Source organism: Mesoplodon bidens (assembly GCF_964165515.1).
Source record: "Mesoplodon bidens genome assembly, chromosome: 7".
NCBI classification, from domain to species: Eukaryota; Metazoa; Chordata; class Mammalia; order Artiodactyla; family Ziphiidae; genus Mesoplodon; species Mesoplodon bidens.
In genome coordinates this window covers 29,853,833-29,868,992 of record NC_138164.1, presented here as the reverse complement: position 1 = coordinate 29,868,992, position 15,160 = coordinate 29,853,833, and the positions used below count along the sequence as shown (strand labels likewise).

The 15,160-nt window shown below is 39.6% G+C and overlaps 1 long non-coding RNA gene across 1 annotated transcript in view; it reads left to right on the top strand.

Annotated features, from left to right (window-relative positions):
• LOC308619776 overlaps positions 1-15,160 on the top strand; it is a 279,938-nt gene that overhangs the window by 229,142 nt on the left and 35,636 nt on the right. The window lies entirely within an intron of this gene.

Here is a 15,160-nt window from a genome sequence, read left to right as displayed (position 1 = left end):
CGTCACAGTGCCACGTGACGCTTTTTGAATTATGGTTTTCTCAGGGTATATGTCCAGTAGTGGGATTGCTGGGTCATATCGTAGTTCTATTTTTAGTTTCTTAAGGAACCTCCATACTGTTCTGCATAGTGGCTGTATTAGTTTACATTCCCACCAAGAGAGCAAGAGGGTTCCCTTTTCTCCACACCCTCTCCAGCATTAATTGTTTGTAGGTGTTTTGATGCTGGCCATTCTGACCGGTGTGAGGTCATACCTCATTGTAGTGTTGATTTGCATTTCTCTTATGATTAGTGATGTTGAGCATGCTTTCATGTGTTTGTTGGCAACCTGTATATCTTTGGAGAAATGTCCGTTTAGGCCTTCTGCCCATTTTTGTATTGGGTCGTTTGTTTTTTTGATTTTGATTTTGGAGATTAATCCTTTGTCAGTTGCTTCATTGACAAATATTTTCTCCCATTCTGAGGTTTGTCTTTTCATCTTGTTTATGGCTTCCTTTGTTTTGCAAAAGCTTTTAAGTTTCATGAGGTCCCATTTGTTTATTTTTGTTTTTATTTCCATGCCTCTAGGAGGAGGGTCAAAAAGGATCTTGCTGTGATTTATGTCATAGAGTGTTCTGCCTATGTTTTCCTCTAAGAGTTTGAAAGTGTGTGGCCATACATTTAGGTCTTTAATCCATTTTGAGTTTATTTTTGTGTATGGTGTTAGGGAGTGTTCTAATTTCATTCTTTTACATGTAGCTGTCCAGTTTTCCCAGCACCACTTATTGAAGAGGCTGTCGTTTCTCTACTGTATATTCTTGCCTCCTTTATCAAAGATAAGGTGACCAGATGTGCGTGGGTTTACCTCTGGGCTTTCTATCCTGTTCCATTGATCTATATTTCTGTTTTTGTGCCACTACCATACTGCCTTGATGACTGTAGCTTTGTAGTACAGCCTGAAGTCCAGGAGCCTGATTCCTCCAGCTCCATTTTTCATTCTCAAGACTGCTTTGGCTATTCGGGGTCTTTTGTGTTTCCATACAAATTGTGAATTGTTTTGTTCTAGTTCTGTGAAAAATGCCATTGGTAGTATGATAAGGATTACATTGAATCTGTAGATTGCTTTGGGTAGTGTAGTCATTTTCACAATGTTGATTCTTCCAATTCACAAACATGGCATATCTCTCCATCTGTTTGTTTCATCTTTAATTTCTTTCATCAGTGTCTTATAGTTTTCTGCATACAGGTCTTTTGTCTCCTTAGGTAGGTTTATTCTTAGGTATTTTAATGTTTTTGTTGCAATGGCAAATGTGATTGTTCCCCTAATTTCTCTTTCTGATCTTCTGTTGTTAGTGTAAAGGAATGCAAGAGATTTCTGTGCATTAATTTTGTAGCCTACTTCTTTACCAGATTCATTGATTAGCTCTAGTAGTTTTCTGGTACCTTCTTTAGGATTCTCTATGTATAGTATCATGTCATCTACAAACACTGACACTTTTACTTCTACTTTTCTAATTTGTATTCCTTTTATTACTTTTTCTTCTCTGATTGCTGTGGGTAAAACTTCCAAAACTATGTTGAATAATAGTGGTGAGAGTGGGCAACCTTGTCGTGTTCCTGATCTTAGTGGAAATGGTCTCAGTTTTTCAACATTGAGAATGATGTTGGCTGTGGGTTTGTCATATATGGCCTGTGTTATGTTGAGTTCCCTCTATGCCTACTTTCTGGAGGGTTTTCTCATAAATGGGTGTTGAATTTAATCAAAAGCTTTTTCTGCATCTATTGAGATGATCGTATGGTTTTTCTCCTTCAGTTATTTAATATGGTGTATCATGTGGATTGATTTGCATATATTGAAGAGCCCTTGCATTCCTGGGATAAACCCCACTTGAACATGGTGTATGATCCTTTTAATGTGCTCTTGGATTCTGTTTGCTAGTATTTTGTTGAGGATTTCTGCATCTATGTTCATCAATGATATTGGCCTGTAGTTTTCTTTTTTTGTGGCATCTTTGTCTGGTTTTGGTATCAGGGTGATGGTGACCTTGTCGAATGAGTTTGGGAGTGTTCTTCCCTCTGCTATATTTTGGAAGAGTTTGAGATGAATAGGTGTTAGCTCTTTTCTGAATGTTTGATAGAATTTGCCTGTGAAGCCATCTGGTCCTGGGCTTTTGTTTGTTGGAAGATTTTTAATCACAGTTTCAATTTCAATGCTTGTGATTGGTCGGTTTATATTTTGTATTTCTTCCTGGTTCTGTCTCAGAAGGTTCTACTTTTCTCAGAATTTGTCCATTTTTCCAGGTTTTCCATTGTTCTGGCATATAGTTGCTTGTAGTAATCTCTCAAGATACTTTGCATTTCTGCAGTGTCAGTTGTTACTTCTCCTATTTCATTTCTAATTCTATTGATTTGAGCCTTCTCCTTTTATTTCTTGATGAGTCTGGGTAGTGTTTTATCAATTTTTTTAATCTTCTAAAAGAACCAGCTTTTACTTGTGTTGATCTTTGCTATCATTTCCTTCATTTCTTTCTCATTTATTCCTGCTCTGATCTTTATGATTTCTTCAGCTAACTTTGGGTTATTTTTGTTCTACTTCCTCTAATTGCTTTAAGTGTAAGATTAGGTTGTTTGTTTGAAATGTTTCTTGTTTCTTGAGGGAGGTTTTTACTGCTATAACCTTCCCTCTTAGAACTGCTTTTGCTGCATCCCGTAGGTTTTGGTTGGTCGTGTTTTCATTGTCATTTGGTTCTTGTTATTTTTTGATTTCCTCTTTCATTTCTTCAGTGATCTCTTGGTTATTAAGTAGTGTATTGTTTAGCCTCCATGTGTTTGTGTTTTTGACAGATATTTTCCTGTAATGGATATCTTCTTTCCTAGTGTTGTGGTCGGAAAAGACACTTGATACGATTTCAATTCTCTTAAATTTACCAGGCTTGATTTGTGACCCAAGATATGCTCTATCCTGGAGAATGTTCCATGAGCACTTGAGAAGAAAGTGTATACTGCTGTTTTTGGATGGAATGTCCAATAAATATCAGTTAAGTCCATCTTGTTTAATGTGTCATTTCTTTTTTCACAAACACACACACTTTATTTTATTTTTTCAAGAGATAAATAAACTGACACCAAGCATTGTAAATGGATGAACACAAAAAATACAACAATGAGTGCAAATACCAAACACGAAACACACTCCTACTATGTCATAGTATTGACATCAGTCCAGTAATCCTCCACTGTAACAGCTCCTTTACTTTGCAGTGAAAATTGATTTGTATATTTTTTGCCTCTGAGTCCTCGTGGGATTTGTTTTTTATTCAAACAGAAAGTCACAAAAATTATAATCATCCTCATCAGTTCACTCAGTCCCATGTAATTAATTTTTTTTAATCTTGACCTTTTGTTAGCACTTTTATGAATTCATCAGTTTTCCATTAGAGCTCTGAAAATGCTTATTCATTCAGTTCAGCAGTATAGTCAGTTACCAGAAACCTGTACTTGTCAGAGTCTTTCCCATGAATTCCTTGAAGACGAATGTGTCATTTATGGCTTGTGTTTCCTTATTTATTTTCAGTTTGGATGATCTGTCCATTGGTGAATGTGAGGTGTTAAAAGTCCCCTATTATGATTTTGTTACTGTCCATTTCCCCTTTTATGGCTGTTAGCATTTGCCTTATATATTGAGGTGCTTCTGTACTGGATGCATAAATATTTACAATTGTTATATCTTCTTCTTGGATTGATCCCTTGATCATTATGTAGTGTCCTTCTTTGTCTCCTGTAATAGTGTTTGTTTTAAACTCTATTTTATCTGATATGAGAATTGCTACTCCCGCTTTCTTTTCATTTCCATTTGCTTGGAATATCTTTTTCCATCCTCTCACTTTCAGTCTGTATGTGTCTGTAGGTCTGAAATGGGTCTCTTATAGACAGTACATGTACAGGTGTTGTTTTTGTATCCTTTCAGCCAGTCTGTGTCTTTTGGTTGGAGCATTTAATCCATTTAAATTTAAGGTAATCATTGATATGTATGTTCCTATTACCATTTTCTCCATTGTTTTGAGATTGTTATTGTAGGCCTTTCCCTTGTCTTGTGTTTCCTGCCAAGAGAAGTTCTTTTAGCATTTGTTGTAACGCTGGTTTGGTGGTGCTGAATTCTCTTAGCCTATTGCTTGTCTGTAAAGGTTTTAATTTCTCCGTCGAATCTGAAGGAGATCCTTGCTGGGTAGAGTAGTCTTGGTTGTAGCTTTTCCCCTTTCATCACTCTAAATATGTCCTGACACTCCCTTCTCACTTGCAGAACTTCTGCTGAAAGATAAGCTGTTAACCTTATGGGGATTCCCTTGTATGTTATTTGTTGTTTTTCCCTTGCTGCTTGTAATATATTTTCTTTGTATTTAAGTTTTGATAGTTTGAATAATATGTGTCTTGCCATGTTTCTCCTTGGATTTATCCTGTATGGGACTCTCTACCCTTCGTGGACTTGATTAATCATTTCCTTTCCATAGTAGGGAAGTTTTCCACTATTATCTCTTCAAATATTTTCTCATTCTCTTTCTTTTTCTGTTCTTCTTCTGTTATTCCTATAATTCGAAATTGGTGTCTTTAATGTTGTTCCAGATGTCTTTGAATCTGTCCTCAATTCTTTTCATTCTTTTTTCTTTATTCTGCTCTGCTTATTTATGTCCACTATTTAATCTTCCAGGTCACTTATCCGTTCTTATGCCTCCGTTATTCTGCTACTGATTTCTTCTAGAGAATTTTTAATTTCATTTATTGTGTTGTTCATCATTGTTTGTTTACTCTTTAGTTCTTCTAGGTCCTTGTTAAATGTTTCTTGTATTTTCTCCATTCTATTTGCAAGATTTTGGATCATCTTTACTATCATTACTCTGAATTCTTTTTCAGGTAGACTGCCTATTCCTCTTCATTTATTTGGTCTGTTGTGTTTTTCCTTGCTTCTTCATCTGCTCTGTGTTTCTCTGTCTTCTCATTTTGCTTAACTTACTGTGTTTAGGGTCTCCTCTTTGTAGGCTGTAGGTTCGTAGTTCCCGTTGTTTTTGGTGTCTGCCCCCAGTGGCTAAAATTGTTTCAGTGAGTTGTGTAGGCTTCCTGGTTGACGGGAATAATGCCTGTGTTCTGGTGGATGAGGCTGGATCTTGTATTTCTGAAGGACAGGTCCGCGTCCAGTGGTGTTTTTTGGGGTGTCTCTGACTTTATTATGAATTTAGGCAACCTTTCTGCTAGTGTGTAGGTTTGTGTTTCTGTCTTGCTCATTGTTTTGCATAGGGTGACCAGCACTGTAACTTCCTGGTTGTTGAGTGGTGCTGGGTCTTTGCATTGAGATGGAGATCTATGGAGATCTCCTTCAGTTTGGTATTATGTGTGGTCGGGAGGTCTCTGGTGGTCCCGTGTCCTGAACTCCACTCTCCCACCTGAGATTCTCAGGCCTGACATGTGCCATAATGCCAAAACCCTGTCAGCCACATGGCTCAGTAGAAAATTTAGAAAAAGAAAGAAAGAATGGGGGCTTCCCTGGTGGCGCAGTGGTTGAGAGTCCGCCTGCCGATGCAGGGGACACGGGTTCGTGCCCCGGTCCGGGAGGATCCCACGTGCCGCGGAGCGGCTGGGCCCGTGAGCCATGGCTGCTGAGCCTGCGCGTCTGGATCCTGCACGTCCGGAGCCTGTGCTCCACAATGGGAGAGGCCACAACAGTGAGAGGCCCACATACAGAAAAAAAAGAAAGAAAGAATGAATGATAAATAGCATAAAATAAAGTTATTAAAATAAAAAATAAAAATTATTAATATTAAAAATATATAAAATAATAAAAACAGAAAGAGAGAATGAAGGGAGCAACCAAAACAAAAACAAATCCACCTATGAGAACAGGGGCTAAAAGCGATACTAAGACAGACAAACACACAAAAAAACCAAAAAAATAAAATAAAATAAAATAAATACACAGACAGAAGCATAGGACAAATGGTAAAAGCAAAGTTATACGGAAAAAAATCTCACAAAGAAGCATACTCATAAACACTCCGAAAAAGCAGAAAAGTAAAAAAAAAAAAAAAATATATATATATATATATATATATATATATATTTATATATATATATATGAAGAGAGCATCCAAATGCATAACCAAATCTACCAGTGACAATAAGCTCTAAATAGTAAACTAAGATAAACATAAAAGCAGAAAGAAATTAGATGCAGAAAGCAAACCCCAAGTCTACAGTTGCTCCCAAAGTCCACCACCTCAATTTTTGGATGATTTTTTGTCTATTCAGTTATTCCAGAGATACAGGGTACATCTACTTGATTGTGGAGATTTAATCCACTGCTCCTGAGACTGCTGGGAGAGGTTTCCCTTTATCTTCTTTGTTCGCACAGCTCCTGTGCTTCAGCTTTGGATTTGGCCTCACCTCTGCATGCTCGCCTGGCGTGTCTGTTCCCTTCCCAGACAGGACGGGGTTAAAGTAGCAGCTGCTTAGGGGGCTCTGGCTCACTCTGGCTTGGGAGAGGGAGGGTACGGAATGCAGGGTGAGCCTGTGGCAGCAGAGGCCACTGTGACATTGCAACAGCCTGAGGTGCCCCGTGTTTTCTCCTGCAGATGTTGTCCCTGGATCATGGGACCCTGGCAGTGGCGGGCTGCACAGGCTCCCAGGGTGGGGTGTGGTTAGTGACCTGTGCTTGCACATAGGCTTCTTGGTGGTGGTGACAGCCGCATTAATGTTTCATGCCCGTCTCTGGGGTCTGAGCTGACAGCCGTGGCTCACACCCATCTCTGGAGCTCCCTTTAGTGGTGCTCTGCCTATTGTGGGCACATAGGTTGGGAATCCCCTTTCCTCGTGCACCCCGAAACAATGGTCTCTTGCCTCTTAGGCATCCGGAATATTCCCCAGACACCCTCCTGGCTAGCTGTGGTCCACTAGCCCCGTCAGGCTGTCTTCATGCAGCTAACCCCAGTCCTTTCCCTGGGATCTGACCTCTGAAGCCCTAACCTCAGCTTCCAGCCCCCACCCGCCCTGGTGGATGTGCAGACAAGTCCCTCAGGCTGGTGAGTGCTGGTTGGCACTTTTCCTCTGTGTGGGAATCTCTCCACTTTGCCCTCTGAACACCTGTTGCTGTGCTCTCCTCCATGCTTCAAACTCACCCCACCCTGACCACTCGCCATCTCCACCAGTGAAGGGGCTTCCTAGTGTGTGGAAACTTTTCCTGCTTCACAGCTCCCTCCCAGAGGTGCAGGTCCCATCCCTATTCTTTTGTCTCTGTTTCTTCTTTTTTCTTTCACTGTACCCAGGTATGTGGGGAGTTTCTTGCCTTTTGGGAAGTCTGAGGTCTTCTGCCAGTATTCAGTAGGTGTTCTGTAGGAGTTGTTCCACATGTCAATGTATTTTTGATGTATCTGTGAGGAGGAAGTTGATCTCCACATCTTACTGCTCTGCCTTCTTGAAGGTCCCCCAATTTTACTGCTTTTGTCTTTTAACGTTCATACTAGCTTTTGTTCATGGTTGATTTACTATCTTTACTGTATATTTGCCTATATCAATGAGCTTTTTCTTTTTGCCATTTTCATATTTATAGTTGTGACCTTTGCTTTTTCACTTAGAGAAGTTTGTGTAACATTTCCTTTAAAGCCCCTATCATGGTGCTGAACTCTTTTAGCTACTACTTATCTGTAAAACTTTTGATCTCTCCATCAAACCTGAATGAAAGCCTTGCTGGAGACAATAATCTTGGCTGTAGGTTTTTCCCTTTCATCACTTTAAATATATTGTGCCACGTTTTTCTGCTCTGTGGGATTTCTGCTGGAATGTCAACACTTATCATTGTGAAAGTTCCCTTGTTGATAACTTGTTGCTTTTCCCTTACTGCTTTAATGTTCTCTCTTTATCTGTAATTTTTGCTATTTTATATTTTTTAACATTTGTTTATTTATTTATTTATTATTTTTATTTGGTTGTGCTGGGTCTTAGTTGTGGCAGGAGAGCTCCTTTGTTGTGGCTTGCTGGCTCCTTAGTTGTGGCTTTCCAGCTCCTTAGTTGCAGCTCACCTGCTCTTTAGTTGTGGTGTGTGAACTCTTAGTTGTAGCCTGCATGTGGGATCTAGTTCCCTGACCAGGGGTCGAACCCAGGCCCCCTGTATTGGGAGCATGGAGTTTTAACAACTGCACCACCAGGGAAGTCCCAACTTTTGCTCTTTTAATTACAGTGTGTTTTGGTGCTCCTCTTTGGGTTGATCCTCTTTGAGACTCTGTTGTTCCTGGACCTTGATGTCTGTTTCCTTTTCCAGGTCAGGCAAGTTTTCAGCCATTATGTCTTCAAATATGTTTTATGCCTCTTTCTCACTCTTTCTCTTCTGGGACCCCTATAATGCAAATGTTAGTACACTCTTTGTTGTCTCACAGGTCTTTTAAATTATCCTCATTTCTTTTTATCTTTTTTTTTTCTGTTCAGCATCAGTAATTTCCACTATTCTGTCTTCCAGCTCACTAATTCACTCCTCTGTATAATTTAATCTACTGTTCATTCTGTTAGTGTAATTTTTATTTCAGTTATTGTATTTTGCATCTCTCTTTGGTTCTTCTTATAACTTCTCACTCTGTTCTGTTCATCCACCCTTCTCCCAAGTTCTTTGATCATCTTTACGATCATTACCTCGAGCTCTTTATTGGGTAGATTGCTTATCTTCACTTCACTTAGTTCTTCTTCTGGGGTTTTATCTTGCTCCTTCATTTAGAACATGTTCCTCTGTTGCCTCATTTTGTCTAATTTGCTATTTTTATTTGCTATAAAATAATTGCTATTTTTATTTCTATGTCTTTGGTAGGTTGGTTACATTTCCTGCCCTTGGAGAAGTGGCCTTTTGTATGAGACATCCTGTGCATCACAGGACATCCTCTGGTCACCAGAACTGTATGCTCTAGTGGTGCCCCCTATGAAAGCTGTGTGAGTCCTTCTGTTGTAGTAGGCTGACTACTATGGGAAGTCTGGTAGGCATGGCTGGCCACTTGTCTGTGGAAGCTGCTGGCTGGTGGTGAGTGGGGTCAGGTCATGAGGTGCTGGCTGTGGAACCCTGGGGTTTCCAGGGCTAGTGGTGGCCCACTGGTGGGCAGGGCTGGGTCTCTAACTGCAGGGCCTTGGGAATCCTGGTTATTTTTATGGCTGGCTGTGCGGTCGGGGGCATCCTGAACATGGCTTTTTTCTTTATCATCTTCATAGGACATTTCATGGAGCAAAAGTTTTTAATTTTGATGAAGTTCTTAGATTTTTTTAATATCAATAATATGTTACATTTTTCTTTTAGTGGTTGCATTGTATTCAGTTGTAATGATATATAATAATTTACTTGATTGGTCCTTTATCTATGCATATTTAGTTATTTCCAGTAGTTTACAATTAAAAACAGTGCCACAGTGATTTTCTGGGGATACTCAACTTTGTGTATGTGAGCAAATATATCCTTAGGATAAATTCCTGGATGTGGTATTGACTGGATCATAAGGTGTGTGTATTTTAATTTCTCATCAACTACAATGCAACAGTTTACATCTTTACTAGCAGGGTGTGAGACTACTTTTTATCCTACACTCTCATTAACATTATATGCTTCACATTAAAAATCAGACAAATAACTTTGATGGTCTGAGAGGTAAAAAAAAGTATGTATATATATATATATATATATATATATATATATATATACATCAATGACTTTTTATCTTATTTCTTCAATTATGAGTGATATTGAGCATAGATTCATATGTAAGCCTTCCTTCTATTGGCCATGAACTGTTCCTGTCATTTGACAGTTTTTCTGTTGAGTTGGTAGTTATTTCTTAGTGAAGAGCTTTCAACATTAAAAAAGGAAACAATCCCTTTCCATATGCAAATATATTTCTTGTTTTACCCTGTTTATAGCATTTTTGCCATGGAAAAATTTAAAATCTTTTTGGCCAAATTCTTCAGTTTTTCTACTGTGATTTCTGGATTTGTAACTTATGTAGAAAGGAAAAAATGTTTTAAAACATATGATGTAATCTATAACACCAGTTTAGGTGGAATAAATCTTTTATAGTCCAAGTGTTTTTCGAAGAATCTCAGGCCCTACTTAAGGCCACCTTGCATCTGCACTTTACCAAGACCCCTTGATGGTTCATATGCACTTTAACATTAGAGAAGCACTGGTGTAGGTTGTATATGTTTGCATTTTTCCCTTTATTAAACAGTGGTCAGACCCTGCAGAATAGATAAAAGAGCACATTTTCAGCTCAAAAAATTTTCACTAGGTGGCGCATGGAGAATTTTAAATAACAGTTAAGATGCAAAGATTGTGAATTCAGCGAATTGTGAAAAGCAGACTTGACCTATTGGAACCACTCAGAGTGTTGAAAGAGGTTAAGACAGAAGTTAAGAGAGAGCTAATCCAGGTCTGTGCCTTGTTCTGTGATCTGCTTTTATTCTCTTCTGGTCATTGGTTTGAATGTTCTCTCACTGGCTGAACCTGATAGTTTCTTCCTAATAACTCTACAGAGGTTTGTGGAACCTGACTGGTTGCTATCAACTTCCAGAAATGGTTTTTTTTTTTACTTTCTGTGATGGAATCACCCTCCTTAGTAATGGCCAATCCAAAACCCACCTAGCACTGGCGGTTGGCTCATGCTGACTGGACAACCCTGGACTGTCACAAACACTACCATTGTATTTACTTTGCCCCCTCCTTTTCTCACTCAGAGCCTAAGGGTCAAAAATAGGGGAAGTGATTAGTGGCAGCCCTCCTCCAGCAAGAAGAATAAATCAGGAATTATCTCCCAATCAGGCACTTCCCTTTCCTCTCATCAGCTAGTCACATAACACTATAGAGGGAAAATGCTGTCTTTGTCCTCAGACTATTTTTGTGAGCAAGTACCCTTTCAAAGTATGTACAGTTGATTTAATGAGGGTCTTGATGAGTCAACAGATTCCTGAACCTTCAGAGTTCAGGATGCTGGTCTTTTTTGGGGACAGATATTTCACAACTGCCTTTAATCACTCACTATAGTGTTGCAAACACTTAGGGCCAGCCAGGGGAGTTGCCTATTTTCTTTGGGAATTGAGTGCCTGCTTATCAGGAAGCCCAAGTGAACGTGAGGCTGGCTTCTGTTTAGTAAAAGCGTGGCACACAAATGGGGACTGTGGACAGAGGTGACTGCCAGCTTCCTTGATCCAAGTTCTGTAGTTGACTCTATAGAGACAGACCAAAGCACAGTCAAGGGATGTGGGCTCTCTACCTATCTTCCTTGGTTTTACTTTCTCTGCTCTCAGGCCTTCACCATTGTAGCCACAATGCTGTTAGGAGGACTAAAAAGGCAGGAGGTGTGGTGGTGGGGGCAGTGCAGAATGTAGTGATTTTCAGAGTGTGGTCTCCCGACCAGCCATATCAAGATCACCTACTGAATCCCAAAGTCTAAAGTGGGGCCCAACAATCTGTATTTTAACAAACCCTCTAGGTAATTTTGATGCACACTAACATTTGAGAACCACTGTTTTAGAAAGTCCGTGCTACTCAAAGGAAGTCTATGGACCAGTGTCTTTCGGAGCTTCTTAGAAATGCAGACTCTCAGGTCCCTCTCTCCTGAGATTCTAATGTAATTGATCTGGGATAAAGGAGCCTAATTATCGGTAATTTTAAAAGCTTCTCAAATGATTCTAATTGTGAATTGTTATGGATTGAATGTTTGTGTCCCCTCCAAATTCATGTTGAAATCCTAATACCCAATGTTTGGAGGTGGGGCCTTTGGGAGGTAATCAGGGTTAGATTAAGTCATGAGGGTGGGAGCCTGATGATGAAGTTAGTGTGTTTATAAAAAGAAGAGTAGACAGGAGATCTCTCTCTCTCCTTGCATACACATACCAAGAACAGGCCATGTGAGGACATAACCAGGAAGAGAGCCCTCACCAATAACTCCACCGTGCTGGCACCCTGATCTTCCAGCCTCCAGAACTGTGAGAAATAAATGTTTGTTGTTTAAGCCACCCAATCTATGGTATTTTGTTATAGCAGCCAAACTGACTAAGGCATGCATCTAGGATTAAGAATTACTTCTCTAAGGAAGAAATTGTTAAGTGCATTTTATGTTTACTGGGAGAAAATGTGGTCCCTTCCACACAGATATTAAAAGATGTAAATGATTTTCCTTTGCAGATTTACTGGAGCTCAGTTAGAAGAGCTCAGTTATCGCACCTTTATCCAAAGAGGGGTAAGTTTCAGAGTTTCAGCGGTAGAAGATGGCCCAGAGGATATAGGCCAGGTGTTATAAATGGCATAACATCAGTCAATGAAACTTTCAGGTTCCCACAAGGGAATGAAGCAAAGAACTAAGATCTAGCCACTACCAGTGAGGTGAAGGCCATGAAAAAACAAAATGAAGAATAAGAAAAAGAGGGCCTGGCAGCCTAGATACAACTCCAAGCCAGCCCAGGATCATCAGCCCAGAGGCTGCAACCAAGGAGAAAGGTGGGCAGGTCTCACCATGAGAGGTGATGGGAGTCCACCTGGACTCTGCCCGAGGCCCGGCCAAAGTTAACTGGTAGAGATGCCCAGCTCGGGGAGGGGAGAAGGCAGTATTTGGGAATGCTCCTCTTCTTTGGATGATGCAAGGCAGTGAGTTGGATTTTAGTATTCCCCAAACCACCACTGGGATCCCAGGCTTCTGTCTTATGGAATAAATGCAGGGAAAATTAAGATCTAAACAAGATCATAAAAGTATTACTGCAAGATCATTTCTTTCAATCCAGTACATATTCCTTGAGGCCTCCTAGGTATTAGACACTATAGTAAATATTAAGATTCCTAAGGCATGGTCCTTACATTTAAGAAGGGAGTCATTTAAGACTAAAACAATATCAACAACAACAAAAAGAATTTGGAGAGGTGAAAAATGTTATACAGAAAAGTGCTGTAGTGAAAAGAACACAGAACCATTAGCCAGGGTAGCTGAATATGAATTCCATCTTTGTTAGCAACTCATTGTGTATCTTAATTTTTTTCTGCATAAAATGGACTTATTACCACCAGCATTTTCTTTCTTACCTCCCAGGGTCATCTTGAGAACCAAATAAGATCATGGATGTGAAAATAATTAGTGAAATACAAAATTTAATCATCATTATTGTCATACTTTGCTTATGCAGTTCTGTACAAATAACTTGCAAGCCAACATTTTTAGTTATTTTTGAATTACTGTAAAATAAGGGAGCCCTTTGTCAAGAGGCTGAAGAGTTGAGATGTTTGGGTTCCCCAGAGCCTCTTTGACAATTGCATTCAACAGGAGTGTTTTCATGGAAGGATGCAGGCACCATCAGGTCCAACATAGCCTGGGTTACTGTGTTTGGTCACTTGGTGTGTTGTAGCCTTGCTTAACAGGGAAGGTACTGTGTTCTTTCCTTTTTCTTTACACACATTGAGAAAATAAACCGCAGCAATCATGAAATCAGAACTTTGGTGAAACATATTGCAGAAGAACCAGGAAACATGTTGCAATGGAGCCTGCTGGGTGCTGCTGCTGTTTGTGAGGTGAACAGGAGAATCAGGTTCTTATAGGTAAATAGAAAATGTGTACAAGGGAGTAATGTTTTGTTTTGTTTTGAGTGGTGGCCAGTACAGGACATAAGAGTGTTAGAACATTCATATTCCATAAGAACATTGAAAATGTGACTATATGAGACAGGATCTGGATTCTGACATTTATCATGTGACCTTAGGCAAGAAAAATAATCTCTCTAAATCCCATTTCTTCATTTATAAAATGCAACAATACCCACCCTTATAGGATGGTTATGAGGATAAAATAGATACCATAAAGTAACTATCATTCTTGTGTTTAATAAATGGTCAATATCACTATGATTATTTAAAGAGTCCTTATAGAAATAGCTGCAGATAAACTATCTTTAACAGTGAAGACAAGGGCTTAAAAATGGAGCACTCTTTTTCCACTTGAAAAACTCTTTATCTGCTTCAAACAGGGTAGGCACTCCATTCTGATATCATGCTGTTCTTGCTACCAGGAGTCAGGTCTGAGAGCAGGATGTTTCCCTAATTTGAATGCAACAACTGAGGTGGAAAATGATCAAGTGAGGTTTTCTTAGAAATGTTGCCTCTAATTTTAAATTCTTGCATTGATTCTTTTTGTTGTTTCTTAAAACAGGTTCCATTCTTATAGAAAAAGAAAAAATGTCAATGTTTATAATGCTTATTAAAATAAAGTCACAATAGCCCACAAGGCCAGAAACTCAGCTTGCAGACCATTTGGCAATGAGGTGAGGCAGAGTCCTCCTACAAACACAGACAGTACATCTCTCCTCAGATGGCATGATGGAAGCTTTCTTATTTTGTAAATTTTCCCTCATTGATAAAAATGTGTGAGATATCTATAAAATATACATATAAAACTATGACATACATTGTTGACGTGAACATGAATGCATACCCAACAGGAAGAACGTGCCCACGTACATAAATAGAACTGCTGTGGGGATCAAAATGCCCAACACAGTTTATCTTTAATCTGTCAGTGACTAGGGATCAGGTCTCAGTTTCTTCTTGTCTTTATCTGGGCCACTGCCTAGGTGACCTAATCTGATCCTGTGTCTACACAGTAACCCCCAGATGGATCCCGCCATGCTCAGCCTTTCCTCCCAACTTCTGACCTGTGTATCCTACTGCCATCTGGACATCTTGATTTTCTCCTCAGAGTTGTTGCTTCCACAGACTTGGTCACCTCAGTAAATGGACACTCCATTCTTCCAGTTGTTCGGAAACAAAGTTGGGTTATACTTGACTCCTCTCTTCATATCACACCACTCATCCAATCAATTAACAAGTTCTGTGGTTCCCACCTTCAAAGTACATCCTCAGGTTACTCACTGCTACCACCATCATCTGCTGTTGCAGATATACACCTCGTTTCTGCTCTTTTGCCCCTAAAGTTTATCGTCCTCAGAACAGCCAGTGATTCTTTTAAAATACAAATCGAATAATTATGTTGTTTCTCTTCTTAAATCTCTCTAGAATGTAAGGTCTTTATAAAGACCTGTATCGCCCTACATGATTTGTGTCCCTGCCATTTCTCCAATTTCATCTCCTCCCTCCAACCCTGCCTCAATTCTCCCTGGGTCACCGGTGCCTCTTC